This window comes from Mobula birostris, chromosome 1, assembly GCF_030028105.1.
Source record: "Mobula birostris isolate sMobBir1 chromosome 1, sMobBir1.hap1, whole genome shotgun sequence".
NCBI lineage: Eukaryota > Metazoa > Chordata > Chondrichthyes > Myliobatiformes > Myliobatidae > Mobula > Mobula birostris.
The window spans coordinates 94,258,723-94,268,383 of NC_092370.1; positions in this window are offsets into that span (position 1 = coordinate 94,258,723).

Consider the following 9,661-nt stretch of genomic DNA (forward strand, 5'->3'; position numbering starts at 1 on the left):
CTGAAAATTAATTAAAACAACAAAGAAAATACCCCAAAGCCTCATATATGCTGCATACCAAGATTTTATTCTGTTGGAAATGAAATTTTCCAAGTGGATTTTGATTGAAATCCTGATACACATCACTTCCACTATAAACTGAAAATAATCTTCAACTAGTCTTTATAAAATATTTTACCAAAAGATATTTCCCTCCCCCCACTCCAAACAACAGCTCAAGGTGAAATTATTGAGTACAAGGCTGAATTATCTGCCACAGATAGAATGTACTTTGCCTTAGACCAGAAAGAATTCTCGTCACTTGTTGCAGTAAGTTAGAGATGAATTGTTGATTTTGCACCTGTGCTTGAGGGGAACATTCATGTCATTAACCGAGTCCTGCCCACCTAAATTTTAAAATGTGGGCAATCCATGTCAGATGTCCAGCTGTAATTGTCACAAAGGTCAGTGTTGGCCACCTGTGTCTGGAATATTCTCTGAAACAATAGTGAAAATTTCGTGCAAGTTGAAGATGCAGTGTGGAAGGTATTAAGAGTGGAATGTAATCACAAACAAGAGAAAATCTGCAGCAAAGTCAAAGCAAAACAAAATGCTGGAGGAACTCAGTAGGCCAGGCAGTATCTATGAAAAAGAGTAAACAGTTGATGTTTCGGTCCTGATGAAAGGTCTCGGCCTGTAATGTTGACTGTTTACTCTTTTCCATAGATACTGCCTGGCCACTTGAGTTCATCCACCATTGTGTGTGTGTGTTTTTGTAATCCAGGGAGCGGGAAGCACAGAATCAAATATCGCTATGATGATTGTACATTCTGGTATCAATTGTTTGGCAACAATAAAGTATAAAGTATAAAAGTGTTTTGTGATAGTAATCAGTAGTTCTTCCACCATGTAGTAGCAGACTGTGCAACCCCACCCCCTGAGCAAATGTCGTCATTGTAATAGCTTCTGTAATTCACTCATTCCTGTGCTGTGTTTGTCCTCTTAGTGTTATTGATGTACTTAGGCAATGGACAGGTGCTTAAGTTCCTGACATGAGTTAAGATTCAGGTTGTGAGGAGATAATCCTTGCCTCCAAGTAGTGGCTGAAGCTCTAAAATGCAAGGAAAGTATGCGAAATGGTGCAGGATGCCAACTCATCTGTGGTCAGGAAATGGATGTCAAGGAGTTGCTAGCTGTGGTCATGCTGAACAGTATCTTCAAGGAATGGATAGTCTTCCTGTTGTGGAGAGCTGATAATAGGCAGTGTAAAACATGTGTACTCTGTGGCTTTCTTAACTTCCAATAAAGTTCAAACCTGTAAAAGACATATATGCAAAGGGCATAGGAGCTCAATGCTTTTGTAATTTTTGAAAGGATTCTTCATTGTTTGCCTCTGGACCTTTCTTTACAGGTTGCAATACAGAGGGAAGTTAATAACGACACAACCCTTTGTACAATGTACACATGGAAATTCAGCATTTCTAGTAAATCCAAAAAAACCCTTTCTTCTTACAAACAAGAGAAAATCTGCAGATGGTGGAAATCCAAGCAACATACAAAATACTGGAGGAACTTAGCAGGCCAGGCAGCATCTATGGAAAAGAGTCAGTCGGCAATTTGGGCTGAGACTCTTCATCAGGACTGGAAAAAAATATGAAAAGTCAGAGTAAGAAGGTAGGGGGGGGGTGGTTGGAGGAAGAAAGACAAGGTGTTAGGCGAAATCGGGAGGGTGGTGGTTGGGATGAAGTAAAGAGCTGGGAAGTTGATAGGTGAAAGAAATACAAGGCTGGGGAAGAGAGAATCTGATAGAAGAGGACAGAAGGCTATGGAAGAAAGACAAGGGCAGGAGCACCAGAGGAAGGTGATGGGCAGGTAAGGAGATAAGGTGAGAGAAGGTAATGGGAATGGGGACTGATGAAGGGGCAGTGGGGGGCATTACTGGAAGTTTGAGTGATATTCATGCCGTCAGGTTGGAGGCTACCCAAGTGGAATATAAGGTGTTGTTCCTCCATACTGAGTGTGACCTCCTTGTGACAGTAAGAGAAGACCCTTTCTTCTTAGCTGTTGTATTTCACAAGGATGTTCTGGGCATATCACAACAAACTAACAAACTGACATATTGTGTATATCTTCTGCTGGGGTCTGTGAAGGTTGAAGGTTCATGAATAATTTGAACAATGGTGAACTCTACAACTGAAGCTGAAAGGCTTCTTCTACACTCTCCTCCTTGGTTGTAACATCTGCTTTTCTTTTTATTTGGGGATTTCAATGTCAACTCAGACAATATAACATCTGACCTTTAACCAGTCTTGTCAGTGCACAAAACATAAACTCCAAATCAAGACAACTATAAAACATAAAAGGGAAGACTTGGGGAGGTTGATTGGCTTGTTCCTTATCTTGTCTTGTAAGTTCTTAAAGATGACAAACAGAAAAAGTCCATCAGATCCTTTAAAAATGAACAGAACAGAATAGAACAAGACATTCTGATGGAACTGGTCTTTGCAAGTATTGAATTGCTAATCTCAGCAAGTCATTTGTTCTGTTTTTCAATCACTTCAAGCAGGCTTCTGATCACATAGCTGGTACCTGATTCCATAGTTGTTTATATTATTTATTCATTAACAGGATGAGGGCTTCACATTCAAAGCTGGCAATTATTGTCCATTTCTAATTTCCTTCATAACTGTGTAGATTTCTAGTGGACAATTGGGAGTCAGTGAGTGGGGATTAACATACAGAGACGTTTAGATAAGGATGGCCATTTCCTCCTCTAAAGAACATTAATAAACCATTTATTTCTTTTTTGCAAAAGTCTGTATTTCTGGTTACCATTCCAAAAAAGCTGCATAGCACTGCAGATTTATTTAATTGCAAACACGAGGAAATCTGCAGATGCTGGAATTTCAAGCAACACAAATAAAAGTTGCTGGTGAACGCAGCAGGCCAGTCAGCATCTCTAGGAAGAGGTACAGGCTGAGACCCTTCGTCTGGACTAACTGAAAGAAGAGCTAGTAAGAGATTTGAAAGTGGGAGGGGGAGGGGGAGATCCAAAATGATAGGAGAAGACAGGAGGGGGAGGGATGGAGCCAAGAGCTGGACAGTTGATTGGCAAAAGGGATATGAGAGGATCATGGAACAGGAGGCCTAGGGAGAAAGAAGTGGGGGGGAGGCCCAGAGGATGGGCAAGGCCTATAGTGAGAGGGACAGAGGGAGAAAAAGGAGAGAGAGAAAAAGAAAAAAAACAAACAAACAAATAAATAAATAAATAATGGACGGGACACAAGGGGGAGGTGGGGCACTAACAGAAGCAGAGAAGTTAATGTTCATGCCATCAGGTTGGAGGGTACCCAGACGGAATGCCTCTGAAGGGTCCTGACGAAGAGTCTCGGCCCGAAATGTCGACTGTACCTCTCCTAGAGATGCTGTCTGGCGTGCTGCGTTCACCAGCAACCTTTATGTGTGATACTTAATTGCATAGTTACTTTAGTCAGGATATCATTGAAGCAACTTAGCTGCTGGGCTAGCATAACTTGAGATGTCAGAATTACTTCTGGTGCAGTACAGAAGTAGGATTTCACATCTGAGAAATACTAAATTGAGAAGCAGTTTCTCTCTCAATGTCATTTCTGGGAAGCTGATAGGTGAAAGGAATACAAGGCTGGAGAAGAGAGAATCTGATAGAAGAGGACAGAAAGCCATGGATTTATGCATTTATTACATACAAAAATTCTCAAACACTGATGTGCTACAGTACTGAGGCCATTCTGGAAGAGACGACATGTTTGGTTGAGTGCCAGTGTAGGTCATTGTCCAAAAATTCTTCTCAGGCACTTAAAAACCCAATCTTCTTTAACACAGGTAGCATTTTATCATCTTATTTTACTGCATAGAGAAATGACATGACTGCAAAATAAATTAACTAGACAATAGGATAGACATATTGCCCTGACTAATGTCAAAGATCTTCCAAATCTTTTCTTTTTGGCCGAGTAAAGTTTATCTATAATGCATTTCATTTCAACAGTGTCTTATTGACCTTCTCAGCAATGTACTTCAAGTCCTTTTTTATGTCATCAGTTTTTTGCCAATAATTTTGTGAAGTTCAGCAAAACTGAGAGAATTTGTTCGTCTGCCCTTGAGAAAATCCAATGATACTATAATTGTACGCAATCTTCCTTTGGGTCTTGGTAGCAACTTAACTATTCCAAAATATGTATTTAAAAACTGGGAAAACACTTGACAAGGAAAAATAATCCAAACTGGGAGAATTGGGACCACTGTACTAATTCAGTTGGACAACATACTGTATCATTACAGCCAACAAGCAATGACGTTCAACTTATTAGCTCTTATTTTAAACAGGCAATAAACTTGCACTGATGTAGTGCCTCTAATGCAGAAGAATAATTAACAGTACTTCAAAGTAGTACAATGAAAGAAATAAAGTGTTGAGAATTGTAATCAAAGGAAAGATTGTTTTAAAGCTGCACTTTAAAAGAGGACAGGGCTGTGGAGAGAAATGTGATGAAGAGATTTCAGAGCATGGATTATGTGCAGTTGAATACACAGCCTCTAATGTTTGAGTAAAGGCAGCAGGGTTGTTCAAAAGCCCGGGATTATAAGTCCAAGGTTAGTCTGGAAAAGTTACAGTGTAAAATATCCAAGATTATCAGAGAGTCTAACTCTCAGAATAGCATCAGTAAAGATAAGGGTGATGCTGAGAAAAACAAGGCTGTAAAAGAGCAAACATCTGGATAATCTGATTTATAAAGGATAGGTGCTGTCATTGGAAAAGTGGACTCTAGGAGTGAACGTTACACCTTCTGTTTCTTCTGATTAGAGAGAAGGGCATGTAAGTTTGTAAAAGTAGGGAATAATGGTTTCAACTTGATGGTGACTCTAGTTCCACATAAAATGCTAAGATTTGAAGCAGTCTAGCTCAATCCAGATGATGAGGGGAACTAGATTGTTTTACAAACTTTTTAGGCCCTGAAGCAATTTAGTACCAATGAAATATGTTAGAAGAAAAGTCACTACTAAAATGTAGAAAATAGGTAATAGAAATTGAAATAATTTACTATTCGTATTTCCTTATATTTGGATCTTGTTCTAAATATTTCTCTAGAACTATAATGTAAATTTAAGCAATGGCCCCCAGAGCATTATTCAAATATCTTTGCAAATTGTTAATACTTTTGATTCTGTTGCATGAAATACTGTGTTATCACATCTCAGATGTTCATTAAGTCATAATTCCTGACGTGTTGGAATCCTTTTGATTTAGAGAATCTAAGTACCTCTGTGGAGCTAAAATGTCCAAGATTCCTTTCAGCTCATGGAAAATTAACCCATTTGTGTTTGAGGAATTTTCAAAACTGAAAATATCTGAAAACTAAAAACAGATAGACTAATTCCAAGTAACATGGAAGATCTTGCAAAAACTCCCAATCATTAGGGATAAACTGTTATTAAAACTCACAGTGGTGAATATATTGCTTGGGCCCAACGGCCTACACTCAAAGGCTTTAAAAGAGGTGGCTGTAGAGATAATAGACCCATTGTTTAAATACAGCAGATACCTCAAGGCACTTGAGCGATAGCAGTTCCCCTTGACTCTCCAAATTCACTGGAAAGATGAAGGAACCACTGTCTGGGGTGGTGATAGAGGCAGGTAGATTACGGACATTTAAGAGATAGGCACATGCATGAAAGAAAAATGGAGGGCTATGTGGGAGGGAATGGTTGGATTGATCTTGGAGAAGGTTAATATGTCAGCACAAGTTTGTGGGCCAAAGGGCCTGTACAATGCTGTATTATTCTATATTCTATGTGAGTGTCCTCTCCCAGATTACAGCTTCCAGCAGTCTCAGAGACACACTCTCAGCTCCAGTGTCAGGCCATGCCTGCCTCTGCTAACAATATTCTGTTCAAGTATTGTCAAGGGAAGAAATTCCAGGCAGAGGAACAGATTCAGGATTGTGCACTAAGCTAACTTAAAAGCATGCACCATCATCACTGAATCTTGGGAATCCCTGCCACATGGCTGATCAAAGCAATGAAAGAGCATTTAGGAGGATAGCGAGCTTCTTGCATCCATTTATCATGAGCGCACAGAAATCTCTGTGAACAGCAGAAGGAGCAAACTACCCATCCACCATTCTGTCACACTCCTCAATATTGCAGCCAACAGTTTATTGGTTTGCTAGATACAGCAGTGAGCAAATTGGTTGCTGCATTTTGTACATTACAATAGTGATTCCTCAAGTTGTGATATGTGAATGTAAAAGAAAGACTTGATTTTCGCTCCTTAAAAAGATGCATCTTAATGTCAGCTTCACCTTTTGTACAAGAAAATGGACATAGTTATAAAAGTATGACAGCACTAAATTATGGAAGTCAAAACATTCTTGGTTATCATCTGTATTTCACATTCTTGGTCTCGTCTCACTGAAATAGCTACACAATTAGAAAACCAAATTCTAGGTTTAACTGGATGTTTTGTTTGAAAAGTAAATGAGATGAATTGGGAAAAGATAAATGGAATTTGGGAGATAAGCTGAAATATATTTGTCAAAAATATTGATCAGTCATATTTATTGGGAAAACTTCAATGCCGGAGACAAGCTTAGAGTAAGTGATCAGAAAGATAAATTGTGAGGGGAAATTAATTAATACATTTATCAGATTTATTGTAGCAGAGGAGACTATTCAGCCCATTACTACATGTTGGCTCCCAGTGGAGAAATCCCATTAGTCCAATTCCTGCTCTCTTTTCCCTTGCTGTTCCGCCACTTATTCTCTTTCATATGACCATCAAATCCCCTTTAATTTTTTTGTCATCACCTACACTGAGGTTCATTTGCAGTGGTTCCCAAACTTTTTTGGGTTACCATCCCTATGGGTCCCAGAAAGTGGCTCAACATCACCTTCTGCCTTTCTGGCCATTACGTAAAAACTATGAGGAATTTTCATTTACGATGCATACTGAAAGACAATAGGAGCTGAAAATTCAAAGCAATAACAAATAATTGCAAAAATCATTCAAATCTATTTAAAGCTACAAACAAAATCATTTCTTTATTTAATTACAGTAAAAGCAATTTTCATCAACAATTTTAGAATGTACATTAATAATCCAAAGATTCACTACTTCATTGCTTTTTCACCTTTGAATGAGATGTATGGGCTTGGTGCAGGGATATCTGCTTCTCAACATCAGGCTGAGTGTCACTCAGAAGGAGTCCCAAGTCCCCATGCTCAGTAATTAGCAGTCTGTTTCATTGCTTTGAAAGAAGTTGGGTAACTGCACTGAAACCGCTCTCCACTAATCATGATGTTGGAAAGGCATGATAAAGAATATCTTGACTTTGTTTCACGTTGCAGGATAGCACTCAAGATTTCTTTCTGCAACCAAGCCTTGATCTGATTTTTTGAACCTCGGCTTCAACTCAAAGTCATTTTGTAGTAAAATCAGTTCTTTCTCCATCCTTCCTGTTAATTCCTCATTACAAGTATTCAGAAATAGATTTATTATCCAATCTGGAATTTGGATTGAGAGAAGGTCCTGAAATCTCTCTGACATGTCTTTATGCAGCTCCCCCAGATGTGCACAGTACACTTGAAGATCATCATCTGGTATTCTTTCTTTCTCTTCCAACCCGAATAGGCTCAGAAATTGGAAAAGGTCACGATGGCCAATGTTGCAGTTAAATAGAACTAACTTGGACAGAAAAGTGATGATGACTGATTTGACTGTGACAAGATTTACTTCATTTCATTGCAATTGAAGACTGATTTCATTAAACTTTACAAATAATCAGACAAATAAGGAATATCATACATGGTGCCCCATCCGTTGTACAAGTAAGAATGTTTGTCAGTGAAATGTCCTCTTTGAAAAATTGCTCAGCAACCTGAAATATTGACTCCCTCTTGGTATCTGTTTCTTGTCTCCTTGCAAATAACAACTTTTGAACCACACTTTCATCTTTTATGAAGCAAACATAACCAAGAAAGAAAGATTCATTGCCTGGCAATGTTGACTCATCTAACTGCACAGCAAATTTTGTTGGCCTAAGTATGTTGAAGAACGTGTTTTCCACATACTCAGATATTTCATATATTCGTATTTGACCAGAGCTGTCGCTGAGCTGAATCCCTTTAATTATTTGGGCTGGTGACTTATGCAAAATCATACTCAGAATCTCCCTTACTGCTGGCAAAATCAGTTCTGCTACAATTGTATGGGGCTTTCCAGATTTAGCAATGAGCAATGAAATGTTGCAAGAAGCACACAAACCATCACTGTTTTGTTGTGAAGAGCTTGCAAACATGTTTTGAAGTGTTTTCAGATTCTGAGGATCAGATGCTTATAATAAGTAATCTATTTCTTAAATTAATCTGTAATTCCCTCAGCTGCCCCCCTTGCTCCAGATGCCGTCCACTGTTCCCTTTATCTGTATCATTCCCTTAGAAACTTCCACTGCCCCATTCTGGGAGCCACTGATTTATAGTAACTAATTAATCTACCAGCATGTCTTAGAGAGAATAAAACTGGAGGTACTGCGGGAAAAAAATTAAGGTACAAGAACAAAATTGGAACTGAGGCAGATGTTTATCAGGAAAAGTCAGACTGTTGTGAGGTGTTATTGGTTTATATTATTGATTTATTACTGTAAAATGAAAACAGAACAGCAAACATGGCATTGTAGTGACAGAGAAAGTGCACTGCAGATGGACAAATAAAGTGCAGGGGTAACAAGAAGGTAGACAGGGTGATCAAGAATTCATCTTCTATGAGAAGTTTGTTTAGGAGTCTGATAACAGTGAGATATAAACAGTCCTTTAACATGGTAATAAGTGCTCTGTAGCTTTTGTACCTTTAGCTTGCCTGGAAAGGGAAGAAGAGAGACTGATTGGGGTAGATGAGGTTCTTGAATACGTTATCAGCTCTCCTGAGATACTGAGAATTGTAGATTGAGTTAGTGGAGGGGAGGCTAGTTTATGTACAAAGGAGGGATTGTATATCTGAATGCAAGACCATTAGAGGTAGGAAGATTGGAGTATTATCATCTCTTCTATACATTTTGTATGCCCTTGTTGGAGATATTTTACAAGTGTCTCCAAATAACCCCTAGTAGATTCCCAGGAGAAAAGTTTAGGAGGTTGATAGTGATGCAATTGGCCTTTACGGTTAAAGTATGGCCACCAGATTCAATAAACAACCTAATTAGTTCCTGTAAGCTGCAAATGTCTTCTGACACCGAGCGCATGAGCCTCAAGCTCAGACATGATGTGGAAGTTCCACTCTTTCTTGTATCACCCTTGCCTTACTGAGTGGTACACCTTTCCACTCATCCCCTCCAAAATGAGCAGAAGTAGGCAGGCTTATATGAGTCTGCTACTCTTCCTACCACTCAGACCGTTTCTGTTGCTAATGCAATGTAAGCATAATACTTATGCATCTACTAAAAGCTAGAACATTCAATTCACATGTAACTATTCCAAAGCTTGGAAACAAATCTACAAAGTTTATGGACTGAGCTCCAAGATTGCAAGGTTCTATTCACCACCCATCTTCTGAGCAAAACCTTTTACAAAAACATCCAACTGAACATCTATGGGGTTTTGGGCCTACTGACAGCTTTGCCTATCATGTTCTTCAGCGCCCTCCAATGCT